Source organism: Nannospalax galili, unplaced genomic scaffold (assembly GCF_000622305.1).
Source record: "Nannospalax galili isolate Female #2095 unplaced genomic scaffold, S.galili_v1.0 scaffold335, whole genome shotgun sequence".
In the NCBI taxonomy this organism is placed as follows: Eukaryota; Metazoa; Chordata; class Mammalia; order Rodentia; family Spalacidae; genus Nannospalax; species Nannospalax galili.
In genome coordinates, this window is record NW_008337842.1 from 5,224,890 (window position 1) to 5,245,701 (window position 20,812).

Consider the following 20,812-nt stretch of genomic DNA (forward strand, 5'->3'; position numbering starts at 1 on the left):
GAAGTATGTCACTGGGGGGAAGGCTTTGAGAGTTCTTAAGCCTTGCTGGATTTCCTGTACCTGCTTCAAGATGTGAGTGCTTACCTTTCTGCTTCCACTCCAGCCACCTCACCATGCCACCCTGCCATGATGGACACTAATTCCTCTGGAAACTTAAGCTCAAATAAACTCTTCTTCCTATAAGTTCCCTTGGTCATAGTGTTTTATCACAGCATCAGAAAAGCAACTAATACAAAGGGGGACTGTCTTGATTGTTCATTGATTCAGGCTGACCCAACCAACTGTGGGTGGCACCATCCCTAGGCAGGTTGTTCTGAACTGTATAAGAAAGCTAACTAAGCATAAACTTGCCTTCCAGCCAGCAAGAAAAAAACTCTGTGGTTCCTGCTGTACTTCTTTGGTCATGAAGTGAGTTCCCTGGTCAGAGGTAATGCTATATAGAATAGCAAACCAATATGCCTTCAATGAAGTCCCTTCTTGAGTACCTGCCTAGACTTCCTTCAATGATGGACTGTGACCTGGAATTACAGGAAAAAAAAAAAAAAACACACCTTCTCCACTAAAGTTGTTTATGGTCAGGGTACTTTTGTCATAGCAACAGAAATGTAACAAGGATGCATGGCATACTGGGTTCTTTATGGTTTGACTCTATATCTCTAGTCACATTTCCCAACACCTTTTTTTTCTAACCCTTCTCATTGCCTGTGCCTTTAAGGCTACACATAGTTAACTTCTATTACCAATACATCATGATCTCTTGTCAACACATGTATGAAATATCCTTCTTCACTGCAAAATCTTTACTTCATAATATTCAGGCAAGGCATCACTTCTCGAATAATCAATTCTTCCATCCCATATACTTTAATAGTTTTCCTTCCTTTGTCCTCTCATAATACCGTACATCTTACTATTCAAATCTGCCACATGGCAATTGCCTGTTTAGCATCTGTCTCCTTCATGGACTATAAACTTATTACATGAATGAGACAGTATCTTTATATCTTTCTATATCAAGAATTTTCACAGAGCTTGGCACATAACAGGCTCTCAATATATATTTGATAAAAATATAATTACTGTTTCATTTTATCTGAATCTTATTGAATCTTTAAAAAGTTATTCTGTTATTTGGACAGTTCCTATATGGGGAACAAGAATGGAAGCCTTATTTAAATCCTCTGAAAAGTGAAAATGATTGCCTATTTTTGCAAGTCAATTGAATAGTGAGTGATCACTCTTAAATCCATTTCTCAGGCAAGCAACTGTGCATAAAGCTTCAGCCACTGCCATTAAGAAAACAGTTCTAAGGAAGCTCAAGGAGGCATAGATGTGTCTCTAGCTTCAGGTACATTACACTCGTATATACAAGAATTCATTTGACATTATATTAAAACTTACTTTATCCCCCATTCTTCATTACTTCAATAAAAAATTATTAGAATCTATGGTGTATGGGTGCTGTGATAAGTAATGGGGATGGCATGGTGAAGGAAGAATGCGCATTAGCTCTGCCCCGTGGAGCTTTGGTGCATTTTAAATGCCTTCCATCAACACACCATTCCCCTGTCTCTTTAGAAACTCAAAATTGCTTCTTCCTGGAATCTATGATTCCAAAGGAAAGAATGGGCACCTCTGGGACTCGGTGTCTCTACTGAACCACCAAGGAGGAGATAACAGCTGTGCATTATGGTGATCAACTCTAATCCACTGCACTTGACTATTTGATTCTTATTTACTAATGCTCAAATGGCTCCAGCAAAAGGTGTTACTAAATAAACAGTTTTTGAATAAATAAGAAAGTGGTCCACTAGCAGCGAGTAAAGTATTCACTGCACTAAAAAGTATATATTCCATCATCAATAGCCAAAGCCCATCTTGTAGTACCCTATTATTTTAAAGGAGCTATGTTTCATCATAGAGAGAAACAGTGATATTGAACTCTTTACAGATGCAGCTTTGACATGTTGCCTTTTATTTTTCCTGGGAATAAGAGCAGATATGAGATTTCATAATTAGGTGACCTTCTAGCTGCTAAGGCCTGACATCCTATTAATTATCCCATTAATAACTATACCATTTTTTATTTAGATACCGTTTTAATGTGCCCTCTTCATGTCCCTCAGGAGGGAGCTAAAAATAACAAATGTTTGCCAAACAGAGTTCATGTCTACAGGAGGTCTAGAGTGAGGAGGTAATGGGGCTAAACTCATCCCAGAAACTTAAATGCTAAATAATCGCGAAAACAATAGCCAAGCTCCACAACAGAATCGTGCATTCCTTGCATCTCCATCTTCCTGCACTGGCTAAGTAATAATCCAAGGAAGACAGAATGCCATGTTCCATACAGAATTATCTTCAAGATTAATAAAACATGAAAAACTCAATAGGATCCTCACAACCCTGGCTTTAAAACATTCAATGGGATGTATTTGAGGAAGGCCTGATGTGTTGTTAAAGTAGTATTTAGTAACAGAATTTGAGAGCTTGTGGCAAGAATCTCTAGGGAATAGAGAAAATTGACTATAGAACTTCATTTGAAGCAGAGTCCAGTTAGAGTTAACTAAAATTTTCATAAGCCTGTTTAGCTGAACAGATCTAAAGAAGAACAAGGGGACTGACAGTTGTCAAGTAGAGAATGTAGGTTAAAAAGTCAGCTAATCTTAATAAATTAGACATGTGTGTTCACTTTTGTCTCCTCCTAAAATATCACTAAAATGGTTACAGTGCTACAGTGTGGGTGTGTGTGTGTGTGTGTGTGTGTGTGTGTGTGTGTGTTGCACGCACATGACTGGAAGCACATAGAGGCCAAAGGAAGATGTCAGTTGCCTTTCTGTATGACTCTCTACCTTACTCCCTCAAGGTACAGTGTCTCACTGAAGCTCACCATTTTCACTAGACTGACTGGCCAGTGAACTCCTGAGATTCACTTGTTTCCACCTCCCAGTGCTGGTGTTAGAGGCACCCACAGCATGCCCAGCTTTTTTATGTAGGTGCCAGGGAGTCTAACCCAAGTCCTCATATTTACACAGGAAGCACTCTTACCCACGGAGCTATCTTCCCTACACCTACAAAGATCTTTTTAAGTTAAAAAAGAAATGCTAAAGCAAACAGAAAAGGATGGCAGATGAGAAAGGACACCTTATCAGAAGCCTTCTGCCCATCCTGCATAAGAGCAGTCCAAACCTTCATTCCCTAGATGTCTGGTTTTTCTCCACTACATTAATATACTACATATTTTATGGCTTTATTGTCATAATTTAAGCTTCAAATGGATGAGGGCTTTGTTCCTGCTGTTTATACAATTAGAAATAGTACCTGATGTATTAATAGAACATGCACGCAATAAAATAAATATTTGTTGAACAAAACATCAGTACCTGTTAATTTGAAAGCAAAGAGTAATGGAAGCAGAGTTAACAAAAAGAAGGAACTAAAGCTTAAGTGTGCAAAAAGAGATGCTGATAAAATTCAGCCAATTTCTATTGATGGATGCCAGAAAACTTTTAAGACACAAGTTTTTCAAAAGGCAGAGATGCAGGATTGAGTAAATTTTAAAAATGAAATATAAATAATGAGAAATTAGACACCAAGTTCCTCTCTTTAGTTCTAAATTATGCCAATAATTACATTAGATGTTAATGGACTACACACTGCAATTAAGGGGAGGAACCTGACAAAACAGATTAGAATAAACAACTTGCAATTATATGCTGCCAGCGAGATAGAATTTGAATATAAAGACAGAGGTTGAAAGCAAAGAGGTTAGAAAAATAGGCAAACCCTGAGCTTGTTGGCATAAGATTAGACAAAATAGATTTACAGATAAACACTTTACAATGAAAAGGAGAGATTAAAGGAAGCATTTTATGGTGGAAAAGGGTATCTAACAGAAATGAATATGCATGTGCTTAACAAAAAGCATTAATATAAAAGCAAAAATCAAGGTCATCAAAGACAAAAGTAAACAATTACCTTCAGTTTTTAAAATTTGACTTTGATATTTAGGGTTTCATCTTACTTTTGTTGCTTAGGATTAACTGAGCTTATGGAATATATAAATTTATGTTTGTCAGATAAGCTATTTTCATTTTCTATTACTTAAAATATTTTTGTGCCCTATCATTCCTTTCTTCTAGGACTCTACTAAATATATGTTTTTCTTTCCTATATTATTTAATGGTCCCTTACCTTGTCTTAGTTAATCTGGCTACTAAAGCCTGGCATCCTATTAATTATCCCATTAATAACTATACCATTTTATTTAGATAGTGTTTTAATATGCCCTTTTCATGGTAAGCTAATGTTCCTCAGGAAGGTGCTAAAAAGAACAAGTGTTTGCCAGAGTTCATTTCCACAAGAATTCTAGAGTGAGGAGGTAATAGGGCTAACCACTCATCCCAGAAATTTAAATACTAAATACTCAAGGGGAAGAAAAACTCTAAGCTCCACAACAGAATCCTGGCTTTCTTGCATCTCCATCTTTCTGAATAGGCTAGGAAACAATCCAATGTTATTGGGTTTTTTTTTCTGCTATTATTTCAATATATATATTTATTGAATTTTTGTGCATTTCATACATCTTAATCATATTTAAACCCTCTCCCCTATCTGTACCTCCCCATAGTCCCTTGCCAGATTTCATGCATTCTCTCATATATATTAAGGCCTATCAAGTCAAGTTTGTGTCCCTAGATGCACAGTTCATCCACTGGAACCTGGTCAGTTTATCTAGCGTCAGTCCCTTAAGGAAAACCAATTCTCCCTCACCTAGCAGTGATCAGCTGCCAAAAGCTCTTGGCTAAAGTTGGGACCTTGTCATCTTATCATTCAGATATTACCATTTTTTGCCAGTCTATTTTATAGCTGGCTAATTTTTCCATTGATCAGCTCTATTCATGAAGCTACACAGCAAATATTTTATTTTTAGGTATTTTCCTTCTGGTTCAAGATTTTCTAGTTAGCTCTCTTTTGTAGTTTTTACACACTATGAACGTTTCTGTCTTCACCTCACTGAGCACAGTGATAATAATAGTTGACACTGTAAAATACCTCTCTGCTAGTTCCAACATTAAAGCCACATTTGTGTCCTCTTGATTGTAATTTTGGTAGAGAATGAGTCAAATTTCTAAGTTCTTCAAATGTTCTTAGAGTTTGGGTATAAAATGTCCCCACAGGCTCATGTGTTGAAAGCTGGGTTCTCAACTGGTTACTTTGCTAGGAGATGGTTGGATCATGAGGATGTAACTCTTAGTTACTTTTCTGTTTCTGGGATAAAACACCATGACCAAGGCCACTTACAGAAGGAAGAATTCATTTGGCTTATGGTTCTAGAGGGATGATCCATCACAGCAGGAGAGGCATGGTGGCTCATATCTTCAAGTAGGCCCAGGAAGCAGAGAAGGACAGGAAGTGGGCATGGCAATAAACTGTCAAAGTCCTTCCACAGTGATGGGCTTCTTCCAGCATAGCTACACATCCTAAAGGTTCCTTGACCCTCCCCAAACAGGCATGGAACTGGGGACCAGGTGTCCAAATACTTGGACACTCATTCAAACCACCACAACAACCTAATGAAAGAGTCCATTCACCAATGAGTTCATAACTGAATGAGCTACTAAGAGGTGGAGCCTAGTTGGAGGAAGTGAGTCACAGAAGGTATGTCTTTGAAGGGTCTCTCTCTCTCTCTCTCTCTCTCTCTCTCTCTCTCTTTCTCTCTCTCCTCTCTCTCCCCCCCTGCCCCTATGGCCACCACAGGTGAGCAGCTCTCTACTGCCACACGCTTCCATCATTATGGTTCTACATCACTCCAGACCTAAAAGCAAAGGAACCAACTGGCCATGAATGAAACTATGAGTTCAGAACAAGTTTTCCTCCTTGAACTTCTTTCTCTCATGTATTTTGTCATAGTGATAGAAAGCTAGCACAAATGTCATGTTATTTTTTAACTGTATCCTGTTGATTATGAATGTTATGCTGTAAAGGCTTTGGATTCTATTGTATTCTCTCAAAAGTCTTCCTACTTTTGTTTTAGAAGATGATTAAACTGAAACTGAAAACTCCATCTCTTGCAGTTAGCATCTCAGCTAAGTTTGTTCATTCTTGACTGGACACTGAATTTGTTTTATGTATGAATCTTTCAGACATCAGTCTGAGATTTGGAAAAAGTTCACACAAATAATGTAGGACTTTGCCTCTCTCACATCTTTGTTTCAGCGCTCATGAGTATCCTGGACTCTATTACTAGGTCTCCATCCAGAGTAATTCTGGGTTTTCTATAACAGTTTTGTTACTCTCGCAGTGCTGGGAGTAGCCTGCCCTTGAGCTAAAAACTGTCAAAACAGAAAATTCATCTGTGATCCACAATCCAGAATTTACTTGCTTTGTTCATTCTCCCAAGTCATTGGGTAATTACTTTTTGGGGGTAGGTTTTTACTGAGTTTTTGTGAATTTCATATAATAAATCTAAATAATATTTAGAGCCATCACCCCCATTCACACCTTCCCTTAGTACCTCTGCCACCAGATTTCATGCATTCTGCCATATATGTTAAGTCCTATCCAGTAAGCTTTTATACTCAGATGTCCCTCAGTGCAAGTTCATCTACTAGAGTCACTCCCTTAAAGTAGATCAACTCTCCCTTACCCAGTAGTAATCAGCTGCCAATAGTTCCTTGGCTAATGTTGGAGCCTGCTGCTCAATTTCCCAGTTCAGTGCTGGGTTTTTGTCTGCTTGAATCAGCACAGCTCTTATGCATGCTGTCACCATTGCTGCCAGTTCATATGAGAAGTTTCCAGAGGCCTTATGTTCATATACCAACCCTGGCTCTTACAGTCTTTACACCCCCTCTTTTGAAGTGTCCCTGAGCCATGGGCAGGTGAGGTTTAATATAGGAGTCCTATCCAGAGACATGCACTCTGTGGTCTCTTGTTCTCTATACCTTGACCAGTTGTGGTTCTGGGTGCATTGCACTCTGTTGCATGAGGAAGTGTCACTGGTGAGAGTTAAGTGGTCTCTCTCTAGAGTTTATAGATGCAACATAAAAGCTCGTCTATTAAGAGACCACTAACCCATGCTGGAAACTGAACTCTTCTATCATTTTATTTACTTATTTTTATTTTATGTGTATGAGTGTTTGCATGTATGTATGTAAGGGCACCACATGCATACACTGCCTGCAGAGGCCAGAAGAGGGCATCAGGTCATCTGAACTGGAGTTACAGATGCTTGTTAGCCACAATGTGGGTGCTGGGAACCAAACCTGGGTCCTCTGCAAGAGCAGCTAGTGCTCTTAACCACAGAGCCATCTCTCCAGCTGCTCTCCTAATGTTTTTCAAAGTCAAATCATGTTAAAAACCGAGAGTATGGCACATCCTTAGTCCCCACTAGGCTCAGCACTCCTCCCTCAGCGCCATCCTTGGATTCCTCTCCCAACCTCATTTCCTAAATTGTACTTTTCTCCATAGGAGTCAAATCATCTTCACCTTGATCAAGATTCTTTCTACACAGAATACAGCCAATAAGTCTGAGTTATAAATAAATGCAAATCTATTTTATATCCAATATTAAAATAAGGATATGTGGAAGAGCTTTGTTTTCCAAATAGTCCCACACATCAGACCCTGGGGAAAATTTTTCTTACCGTCATGTCCTCCCCACATTTCACTGCTGTTATTAAGCCTGTGTTCACAGTCCCTACTTCTGAGTGTCAAGCCCTGTGTTTATTTCCCTAACCACACTGAAAGAGAAAGGAAATCTATGAAACGAGTTAATTTTTATATTTAAATCAATAAGCCAATAAGCCACTTATCGGCTCAGTGGGTAAAGGTACTTCCTGCCAAGCCTGAGGATCTGAGTTTGAACCCCAGAACCCACAGAGTGGAAGGAGAGAGTAGACTATCCTCAAATCTCCATGTGTGCACCATGGCATGTGTGTATATACACACATGCTAGATACACATAATTAATTTTTTTTAAATAAGCCAAATAAATATTTTTAAACTAGGTGATTAATTTTAATAGATTTTGATGTAATCTTCACTGATATAACAACATAACTCTTATTTGTCTGGAAAGCTAGTCTGGGATAAACTTGGGTAGCTTTTAACCATGAAAGGAAGACTTCAGATGCTGGATTCTAGAAAGTGAGCTCATCAGATCTTTCTGCTGTTCAGTCCTTAGTTGACATCTCATATAACCTGAGAAAATCTCTGTTCCTAGAACCTCAGAGGAATTATTTAGATGACAGAGACAGAGGAAAATGGGCCACTGAACAGCTCAGAGCTGATGTGCAAGGACAGATGGAACCAATGTCTAGCTTCCAGACGGATTCTTATAGATGACTATTTGGACTTAGACTCTTCTCAATTAAAATAATAAGGGTGAAGACAGTCAAAGGAAAATACACTAATGATTATAATAATAATAATAATATTACTAGCTTGCCAAGGGCCAGCTTCATAAAGCACTTTAATGAGTGTTTTCATTTTATTATGCCTTGTAAGGGACCCAAAGAGGGAATATTTGAACCAACTTTTTAAAAGGAACTTGCCCCATATTACTTACTAACTCTTTAGCCATAGAGAGAAATTATGAGGATAAAGGGGAAGATTACTAGAAAATAACTTCAGAAAGGATGTAACATGTCAAAAATGTTAGTTTCTATACCAAAAATATGTTGCTTTACAGTATAAACAGTCTGTCTGAAGATAGACTGGTGAGTTTTGTGCAAACTCGCAGGACAGTGGGGTTATCTAGCCTTTCCAAGACTTTTCACAACACCATAGCTGAACAAATGAGATCTGAGAGCAAACTCAGAATCTTTACATTAGTGGGAAGCTGCAGGGGGTAGAGGGGAGAGAGAGGGAGAGAGAGAGAGAGAGAGAGAGAGAGAGAGAGAGTCCCATAAGTCTTCCTAGATAATAGCCAGAGAGAGCTACTATGTCCATCAAGAAGTCATACCTTGGGGTGGGGGTAGTGAGGAAAAAACAGACCACTAGCACATTAACACTTTATGTTGTCAATTCATCCATCAGCACTGATGGATTTTCCCCCTAATTGCCACACCAGACATGACTGTAAAATCCCACTACTAATAATATGCTATCCATTTTATGCAAATGGAGAAGTGTAGCAGTAGCTAGTACAGCCCCATTTAGATCTTCATGCCAAGAAACATATATATCCCCCCAGCTGCTGGGAGTGCTGGGTGTGAACAGTCCCCAGCTGTGCCCTTCTGTTGAGAATTTTGCTCAGCAAATGAAAGATGCCTCACCTAGAAATCTAAAGGAGGTTGTACTTTGCCCCTGGAGGCGTACCACACAAGGACTGGCTAGTGGGGGTGCAAAAGGGCTGCCCTTTATCTCAAGGCAAAATAATTCGGCAGAGCTGTTCACATCACTGAGATCCCTGGGATGAGAGATTAGGCTGGGGTCTAGGTTCAGTTGAATCTACATCTTTGCATAACCACTTTCCCTGCTCTATCCCTCTTCCCTCACTCCCAGAAGGTTTCACCTGAGAGCTGTCCTATAATAAATCACTTGCATTACCCATGTCAGGCCCTGTTTGAAGAAAACTATGTAATACAAAGAACAATACATCCACCCAAAGGGATCAGTTTCTCACCCAAAGCTCCATTTATTCAGTCGCAGGAAATTTTCATTTTTATGTTTATTCTCATATTCTTTTTGTTCTTAAAATTTAAACATAATTCCCGATTCTATGCATGGAACAGATTATAGCATATTATTCACCCCAAAATGATAGTAATAGTTACTATATTTGATAAGAATGTTATTCTACTATCTTATTTAATTCTGTCATTTTCATGTGTGTATGTGTAGTATGTTTGTTTACATGTGCGTGGTGCACATGGGGCACATGCATGTGGGGGAGTACATGTGTGAGAGGTGTGCATGCATGCAGAAGCTTAAGGTGGTACCCAAAATCATCCAACATCACTCTTCCACCTTATTCATTGAGGCAGCCCAGAGCTCTCACCCATATGGCTAGCCAGCTTGCTCTGGCAATTCCCTGTCTCTGCCTTTTGATGCTTGAATTACAGTCAGGCCAGCATGCCCACCTAACATTTTACAAAGATTCTGGTCATCTGAACTCTGGTCCTCAAACTTTCTAAGCAAGTGTTTAACCACTGAGCAATCTCCCCAGCCTCTATGATAAGGATTTTAGTAGAACAGTACAAACATCACAATAGTGATCTGAAATAGGTCCTAGTATTTATTCCCATTCTAGAGACAAAGGAACTGTGACTTGGAGGACTATGTGCCAAAGACATAGATGGCAAGGGTCAGAACCCAAGTTTGAGTCTAGTTCTATATGGCCTCAGAACCCAAGCTCTTAACCACTATATTGTTCTGCCTCTCTATAGCAAGCCACATTCACACAACATGATGATGGAAACACTCATGTGATGTGGAAGTTCTCCACAAAAGTCTATGTAACATATTTACATGCATAAATCTTGAAGTAACATCAGTTTAGTTCATTGCAATATCTCCAGCTCCTTCCTAAAGGACTCTGGATTAAGATCAGACATGACAAGAGTAGCTGCCATAGAACTACTATAGGATTTAAGGACTGGGCATCTCTCACCAATGATGGGACGAAGAGAAGGCTCATATCTAAAACTGGGACAGCATTGCAAGCAAGTCCTCCAAGAAGGACCTGACTAGGAACTGACTAAGAATATTTTTGCTTGGGTTGGTTCTAGAAAGTACCAGTAGAGAAGTGGAAACTGAGTTAAGAAGAGTCCCAGGGAGACTCAGAGTCACTTACTTCTCGAGACAAGGAAGCTGGGGAACGTATCCGCCAACTCCCATCTGTCATTGGTGATGTTCTCACAGGATGTTAACTCTGGGACTTCTGCCTACCCTTTGAGGAGGCTCGGCATACTCCTGCAGCGTGAGGAAGCTCTTAAGCAGACAGTGGCGTTTTCAACGAGAAAGCACAGATGATGGAACAGCAAATGTCAAGGGGATATGGAGGGGCACCGGCAGCATCTGTCACAGATAATAGAACTGAAACTGGGTCACGGATCCAAAGGTTCAAAGAACAGCAGGAGCCATAAGTTTTTAGCCCACATGCAGCATGCTATAAACATAAGAAAGAGCAAAGCGAGAAAGAACAGGACAAGTGAGAGTTGCCCTGAAGCAATTTTAAGAAAGATTTCTGGTGGCTGCTGAGAAATAAACATTCAGCTTTCTTTGGTATATTGGATCCATTTAATTATGACAGAGGTGGTAGACTACTAGTATAACAAGTAGTGACTCATACGGAGCACTATATCTATCATTTCAAAGTCCATTTCCACAAAACAGCAAAATTGTCTATATATCTTCAGAGTGGAAAGATAAATATTCCCAGTCCCTTTAGAATAGTCTCACTTCTTCACAAAAGTATTCTTACCAGAAATGAAAACAAATCTCACAGAATCAGATATGTGCAGGTGTGTGTTCTGTGTATGACATTTTAAATGGTTTCAAGTTGAAGGAAAATGTCTTGGATTCCGAAAACCACCAAGAGACACTGCCTGTACCATGGGGTGGTTTGCTGCTGTGTTGTTTGCTTATCTCACTGCTAAGCTACAGCAGGTGAACCCGACACATAGCAGGATTCGCTACTTGAATGAGTCACTCTTGGAAAATTGTAAAGCCAGCCACTTCACTGAATGGTCAGGTGCTTTCATTTCCAAACACAGAAGCCCCACAAGCTTCCTTGCCATGTACTCATAGAAAAAGAAGCAGTTTGAAATCATGGAGGGGTTAACATGCCCAGTAAACTTCTGGAAGGACATTTGGGGATCTGTAGCAGGATTCGCTACTTGAATGAGTCACTCTTGGAAAATTGTAAAGCCAACCACTTCACTGAATGGTCAGGTGCTTTCATTTCCAAACACAGAAGCCCCACAAGCTTCCTTGCCATGTACTCATAGAAAAAGAAGCAGTTTGAAATCATGGAGGGGTTAACATGCCCAGTAAACTTCTGGAAGGACATTTGGGGATCACAATTCAAGGGGAAAAATGAATGAGAACATTATCGACCATCTCATGCTTGAGTTTTAATGAGAGATATCAGATTACGCCAACGTGATACCTCCAAACCAGTTCTGGGACAGAAGAATTCAGCCTGTTTTCTCTTCAGTAAGTTATTTCATAACCACAAGATAATAAGAGACAAAGGCCAGGCTGCTAAGCTCATCATTCTTCAGATCAGCGCCATCACAGCATCAATTGGGTTTGCTTCTTGGCTCTGATTGGTTTACCTCCAGCTGCCTTGACTTTTATGAAAGTCTTGACAATGAACACATAAACTAAGTTTCTGGATACCTAATATTGTGCCTTTAAGAATGTGTGGTCTTCAGTGGCATATGGTCACCTTTGAATGCCTAAAGGAATTAGATCAAAATAGAGAAGATGGTGAGAGAAAGATAGCATAAAAGCAGCAGAAAATGAGTGTTAGAGTTTAGGCTCAAAGTCAGGGTCAAATTGTGCCTCCATCAGGTCCTAGCCCAGTTGACTTTAGGCAAATTGATTTTATTAAGTTTACTTTTTTTTTTTTTTTTTTGGTCTGTAGAAAACCAGGTTAATATCACTCTGTCAATGACCTTAGAGGAATAAATTGTTTTTATTTCAAAGCACCTAAAGAATAAATAATAGCTATTGCTGTTGTACGGAAAAGTGAGATCCATGTTACGGTTGCTGTGTCAGACACATTTCATTTCTTATACTAAAATTCAGAGTGATTTTCTAAGCATTGTCCCCTGATTTTTTAAATCCTGATTCAATAAAGGCTCAGTGTGTCTGAAAAAAAAATTGTTTCAGGTCCTAGTCTAGTGACTAATGATGCAAGAATTTAATGCAGGCCCAAGTGACTCCAAAATCTAAGCCCTTTGCACCACAAATGATTTTCCCTATGTTGTTATGATTTGGGTGTAACACCTCCCCAACAGACTCATGTGTTTAAGGAGTTGGTCCCCAGCTGGTGGCACTGTTTTGCAGGTTGTAGAATCTTTGGGATTTGGTATCTGGCTGGAGGAAGTAGATCTCTAGGGGAGAGCCTTAAGGTTTATATCCTGGTCCTGCTTTCTGTCCTTTCTGCTTGGTCCACTGAGATGTGAGCAGGCAGCTGTCAAATGCCTCCTGCCTCCACTGAGCCCCCCCGCCCCATGAAGCAATGTACTCCCTCAAACAGTGAGCTGGAATAAACCTCTCCTCAATAAAGCTGCTTCTTGTCAGGTATTTGGACATAGTAATGAGAAAAATAACAAATGCACATGTCTTAGAGTGGTTTTCCCAAATGCTCAGGTGCACAGGGCACTTAACTTGCTTCAGGTATGGCCATAAGATGCTCTTTCCAGGGTGCTCTTAACCACTGACCCATCTCTCCAACAAGTTTTTTTTCTTTAAGTTCATGTGACAGCTAGCTCCCCACTTTTATATACAGTCTAGTATACACTGAGGCCTTTCACCTAAGAAGGGTTACTAAAATGTAGTATTTGTATCTGTTTTACAGAATAGAGGTTAAAGAGTAAAGTCGTTAATTAACATGCCCCAAAAACTTTTACACAGAAAACCATGGGGCACCATTCATCTGTCAAGTAGTCTAACTCTAGACATTTTGCTCCAAGCCAAACACTATCTCAACTTAAAAAATGGATCATCTATACTTGGTAAGTTCTTTCTCCAACAGAAATAAGGGCAGACAAGATAAATGAGATTTTGCTGTGGAACATTTTCAAAGCATTGGCAAGACAGTCAGTGTTCCTAGTGGCGATCAACCACAGAGAAACCATTTGAATTGGGGGCCAGGCCTATCCCTAATACTAGACAGGAAACTGAATGTGAGGATATGGTGAATGTATAAGAATAGAGGGACACAGTGTGGTAGCTGGCACAGGCTCTGGGGTCAGATGTACTCTGCTGTTCCACAAGTTGTCAGAGGTAACTAACTTACTTTCTCTAAACCTTGTCTCTTCAGCAGCAGAAATGATTAAAAACAACACCCAGGCCTTTGAGAAGATGGAAAGATAGAAGATGCTTCTAGCTCCATTTGAAAAGCTTATATTATTAAATGTTAGTGAAGAGCTTTCAGTCATTTGATTTACATCATTTTTTTAAAAAAAGCATGTAAAGGCTAGGTATAATGCACATTACATTGGTAGGTTGTCGAGTGCTGTTTTAAAATACTTTTTATGTGTATGAAAATGTGTTGCCCACATATATGTAAGTGCACCTGTGTCGTGCAATGCTCCCAGAGATCAGAAGAGGACATTTGATCCCCTGGAACTAGAGTTATGGACAGTTGTTAGCTGCCATGTGGGTGCTGGGAGTCAAATCTGGGTCTTCTGCAAGAACATCCAGTGTTCTTAACATCTGAGCCATCTCTCCAGCCCCTCAAGTGCTGTTTGAGCTCACTGAGAAGCTGGCCTTGGAAGCAGACTTATCTTTGCCCCCATTTTGGACCCAAGTATGTTTGTCTCAAAGTATTCTTCAAGGCCTGGGGATGGACTGGCCTTCCTAATTCTGTGACAGGAAAGGAAGAGAATAGCAAAACAGTCCAAGAGAAAAACCACTGTGCCCTTGAAAATAGCTAGAAGGTAAACCATTTTCAACAGATGTTACTACTGTTTAGCCCATGATATCAAAGTGCCTGATGGAATAAGAAGCTGGAAGTTTAGCCAAGGGAAGTCAGCCATAGGAAGACCAGGCATGGACATGAAGCTCAATTTGGAATGGCCACTAACTGCCTCAGCTTCCCCAGTCAGTTTCTGTTGGATGTCTTGAACACTCAGTTTGATGATGCTATCTCTATCTCTGTTGCTATTTGTTCTTTCACTTGGAAGCTTCACCTAATGGGATACTTTGCAATTTCTATCAGAGAACTTCAGCTGGGCTGCCTTAAAGGTGCTTCCCCAGTCCATTTCTATTGCATGTTTTGAGTACCCAATTTAATCTGATGATGGTTTGTGACCCCCCCCCATACTACTTAAACTCATTCATTCAAAACTCAAAATATGGCTATCATAGATTGCTCTCTGGATTGTACAAAACACTGTAGCTGGACCTTCCCAGGCCTCATCTGACTTAGTTCCCCTTTCCTTCGCATCTGGTTCTTTGAGAAATAGTAACTCAAATAGGACAGGACTTTCTTCAGCCCTGAAAGAGTAACAGATTTGTTTTTACCAACAATGCTGACATGCCAACAGCCATATTAGTGACATTTTATTTAACTGTTTTAGCCGCAGTATCTCTGGGACTCTTGTCTACTTTACACAAGGTGATGGGAGGCTGTGGACTTGGTACTTGTTTCAGGGGCTGTTGCTTTGCTGATCCCATCTGTATAAGTCTAATTACTTGCCTTCTGAAGAGAGAACATTACCAGATCTACTGTCTCATAAAGCAGAGTATAAGAACCATGAGGTTTTCTGTTTCTTTCAGGCCAAACAAAAAGACCAGGACTTGGGAAGCTTGGCTCCTCCATTCTATTCCACTGATGCACATTGTTGCACCAAGAAATGACTTCTCTGTTGCACAAGGACTATAAATACTCAATGAGCATATGTATGCCATAGACTATGGGGGGGGGGAATCTCATTTGAACTTTCAGGGATGCACAGAAATTAATTTTTCCAAAGATCTTTATTCTGCCTCATCAGACACCCGTTTGGAACTGTGGATTTGGTATGCATAAGTATTTGAAGATTCACTAAAGATACAAATACCTAAAAGCTTCCCAAGAGAGTCATATCTAGTAAGCCTTGGGCCAAACCCAGGCAACCTGTATGTTTAACAGACATCACGGTCCCCTCTTTTTCTCTGAATGCCACCTCAAATTCTGATATGAATAGGTCTCTATTCATTTTGAGAGGTTCTCAGAAAAACTAAATGCATTGTTGTTTTGTTTTGCCTCCTTGCTGCTAAGATAAATTTCAAAGGATGCCGAGACAGTCTGTAGAAATGATTAATGAGCAATTAATAAGAAAAAGTCACAGGAATGGTATTTTGATCTAGTGGTGTGGAAAACAAAGAAGGGGGCTTTGGAGTTTAACTCAAGTGCAGACTCAATCACTCAGTGATCTTGGAGGATTATTTATCTCAATGAACCTCAATTCTTTGTATATAAGATGCAAATAAACCCTAAAAATTTATTATGAATGTTAGATGAAATAACATAGTACATACAAATCAGGGGCAAAGATGGGCACCCCCTTATTAAAATGCACTGGAGTATGCTTATCTTTAAATAATGCAAATTCTTTTTTATAAAGATAAATGAAAGATGGAGTACTGTTGAGGAGGAACAGGACTTCCTTGAAGATATTTTCTGCTAATGTTTTTGTTGTGGTGGTGGTGGTGATAGTGGTGTAGGTGGCCTCCAGTAAAGGACACAGGGCTTGGAAAACTCCACTGCAGGTCCATTGTGGAGCAACCCAGAGGCAGCCTAATTTAATGATGACTGACAGCTCTGGACCAGGTCTAAAGAAGCTCTAGAATCCAAACACATATAAAGGCAGAGTTATCTGTTGCTCTAGGCCTGAGCTTAGCAGGAGTAGAAGGTTGGTTGATGAACTTTCAATAGCCAGCCCCAGTCCAAAGGCCAGTAGTCAGGTCTCACAGAAGTCATGCTTCACTGCCAAGTCACAGCCTTAGGTTTGTTTCATGCTAGCCAGACGTTCCACTGAGCAAACAGTACAAAAAAAAAACCTGTTATTTCAACAAGGATTAAATAGTTGCCATGTGAAAGATAAGAACTTTACCAGTAGACTTTATGTCACTTTATTTTTTGTTTAATTGTTTTATTTTTATCTGAATTACATGATGGGGATAGAGCTGTGAGTCACATGTTTTCTCCTTCTAGAACTAAGGTTACTATCTGTTGTGAATCCTGCCTGCCAGAAGTAAAGCTTCAGTTGGTTAATGATTGCTTCCTTGATAAGATCAGAACAGTATCAAGATCCACTCTTGATCACCCAATACCCTGTACTAAAATATCCCTTTCTATTTAAGGTATTATGGCCTTCTGGGAAAAGGAGAGTGTTGTCTTACAACTGAATTAATCATTATTGGTAATTAATACTGAGTATGCATGCTCAACATTGCAAAGAGTATAGTCTTGAGAGAATAAAGACTAGGACAGAGAGGCTCTTGTGACAGGGACATATTTTCATTTTTCATTTTCAGAGAATGCATGGCTTTGAGATAGATTTTCAGGTAGAAGACAGAAAGAGGATGTAGCATTGGGCAGTTAGCAGAACATGCAAGTATTTTGAGTGAATTGAAGGCTTAGAAAGAAAAATGATGGATTGTGCCAATTCTGCCAGGGGCAATTAGTTTTCATAATTGCTGGAGGGCAATGGCCTGCATTCTAGTCTAAGGTTTTCTTTCCCTAAACTCGAAATCTTACTGTCAGATCCACATTTCTGCGTCTTTAAGAAGGCCTGTAACTCTTTCTAGACATTAAAGTGAAACATGTCCATACTATTAATGATCAGTTTTTGTTCACTCCATTTGGTGTTCACCCCCTAATTGCCATTTCAATTGGATTTCTCCTTTATTATCTCACCCTGAAAGACATGTCTCTTTAACTGAGTAAGAAGCACCTTGAGAGGAAGGCTCTTCCTTCTTCATATGCTTTTGACCTGGTATACAGGGGTTGACTGACCATGAGTGAAAGTCGATCAGGCCTGATCCTTCAATTAAAGCTCATTTGGCTTCAGTTCCTATGGTTGACCCACTGCTTTGGAACAAGCCATAAGAAGTATGAAGCTCAGGTCCTAAAACCAGGCTTTTCTGGGCTGTCGGGCAAGCATAGGTGTGGGCAAGGACACTGTGTCTAGAAAAGATCTTTGAAGATAGAGATCACTAGAAAACATCAGATTCCAATGATGTCACGATTTTTTTTTCTGGTGCTGATGTGATTCAAGTCAGACACCTCTTAAAGCTTACCAAAGTGCTTCATCAGGTGTACGTCCATAGAATTCAATGTATGCAACAGCATTTTTATTGAATGAACATCGCGTGCTAGGTAGGCATTTTGCTAGTAACTCCAGTGTAACTTCAGAGCATAAAGGACATGAGCGTGCTGGTATTCATCTCACAGCAAGTGAGTCCTTCCGTTCCCCACACAATCTCCAGGAAGCAAGAGGAAGAGTTATAACACACACATTGCCCACTGTTGTCAGATCTTCCTAATTTGTTCAACAAACCTTCATAAGACCAAAACACAGGGAAGTTAAGGAATTTTCCAAGATCTGCAGACTATCACATGATATGGCCAAATTAGAACCCAAGCCATCTCCACACATCCCATCTGTGTTCACTTTTTGAGAAGTTCATTATTGTGGCTTAGATGTAAAATGTGTCCCCATAGGCTGCTGTGTTTGAACACTTGGTCCTGAGCTAGTGGCATGTTTAAGGAAGGTTATGGAACCTTTAGGACCTTGAGCTTTGCTGGAAGAAGTACCTTACTTTGAATTTTTTTATAGTGGGGCTCCATTTCCTGTTCTCTTACGTCTTTCTGGCTGCTGGGTAGCCTCATTATCCTGCCGCCACACCCTCCCCACCATGGTGGTCTTTATCCCCTCTGGAATTATAAGTCAAAATAAACCCTTTCTCCCTTAAGATATTTTTGTGAGGGTATTTTATCACAGCAACATAAAATAAACTAATACATTCACCAATGACTTACCTCCTTTCTTATCTGTGACTGAGCAGTGACTGATCCTTGTCACTGTCAATGGCCACTACTGGTCACTATCTAGTCACTACTCTATTCTAAGGGCATCAAGTGGGGTTTGCAGTAGCTCCCATATAGCAGCACAGTTCTCTTCAGGCATGCCTTAGAATCACAGCAAATAATCTAGAAACCAACGTCAGACACACATGCTTCTAAACATATGCAGACTCCTCCAAGTTGACAGACGATGAACAGGAATTCAGGAATAACATGACAGTGACATTTCTTGAAGTTCACACATCAAATTGCAGGCTGCTCCATTGATTTCATCCTCACCATGTTGTAAGCAGTGCCTGGAGATAAATCCATCATACATTGTGCCCCCAAAGCATAGGTCATCCAGTGGAATTCCTTTTTAATTAATGAATAAGTTTGTCCTTAGATAAGTTTAGATAAGTAGAACCCATCAGTGATGCTGTGATCCACAAAGCTGAAAGCATAAGTCTACTCTTTGCCTTTTTCTCTCATTTTTTCCCTTTCTTCCCCCCACACCAGGTATCTATTAATCCCCATCCCCATCTTCTACAACCCAGCATGATCTAGAATGTTTGAATATGTCCTTATTCTTCACCTCCATCCCCCCCCCCAGTTCAAACCTTAATCATTTATTTGTATACACTATTGAAATAGATTTTCAGCTGGTGTTTCAATCACCTTTACATCTGTTCTACACAATGGCCCTCTCAGGGTAATCTTTAATATATTAAAATCTATAACTCTTTTCTCTATTTCAAATTTCCACTGACTCACCACTGACAACAAAAAGGCACATTTTCAAACGATGCCTTGGTGATTTAGCATTTCTGAATTATCTTAGGCCATTCCCAGTATAGCTACTGTAACATTCCACAAATAGGCACAATACTCTTTCTCTGTGTCTTTGGACATGCTTTCTCCTTCCACTGGAATTCTTTCTTTGGGAGAACTCTAACTCCTCTTCAAAAATCCAACAACCATGTTTAGAAACCCTTTCTTAGCCCTCATGTGTGGATTTAGATATTACTTGTTTGTCCAAAGTGGGGTGTGTGTGTGTGTGTGTATGTATAACTGAACTGGACTTATATATATATTTGAACTTGAATTGAATGGAAATATATTGGTCGATTATAGACTAGAAGCTTCTCCAGGTTGCCCCTCCCCATCATACAGAAAGTGTCAATAACCAACACAATATCCAGCAAGCACAAGCTTCTTGCCTTCTTCCTACCAGTGTCTCTACTCATGTATAAAATGAGATGCCTAAGTGAAATGGGTTTTAAATCTTCCTAGTCAAATAATCCAGTCAGTCCACATCCTCAAAGCTTCTTCAATCACCCTATTTAAAACCCAATATTCTTTACTAGTACATTCCCCATTTTTCTACTTTATTGTCTTTATAGCTTATTTCTCCCTAAACACACCCCATAATTTACTTACTCTCAGTGATTATCTGTAGATTGAAAGAACTCTCAAATGTTAAAAGTGAAAGGTTCTGGGAGATCATCTCATCAATCAGGTTTTTTTTCAACCTATCAATGACATCTAGTCAGTGGCCATACCAGTATTAGTTATCAGAATGTGGCCATACACTGACAACTGCAGGCTAATTCACAACTATCAGAAACAGGATGACAGAACTGGAGCAAAAGAATGAAGGTATATGAATCTAAGCACAGCACTGACTCAAGTGAGGCTATAAGTCACAGTGTGGTCATGTTGCCATGGATAGGGCATAACTACCACCCTTTGTTCCCATAGAACAACACTATAAGGGGAAGGAGGTCTAGCCTACAAGGAAAAGCAAGCACAATAAGTGTGCTTATTTTTTGTTCTTCCTTGATGATGACCTCCTCCTTTAGTACTTGGTGACCTTCACTTTCTTGTGTCCCCAGAAAAGGCTGATCTATATTGAAGCACCAAATACAGCTGACCCTTGTATCTCTCTCAAGGATGCTTGACAGGAATCTGCAGCTATTTCACTAAAGCTCTTGTTTACAGCTGAAGCAACTGAGTTAAGGGCTCAGTTGGAACATCACACATTGACAAATAAAGGGAAGTGATGGGATCTGCCTCACATGC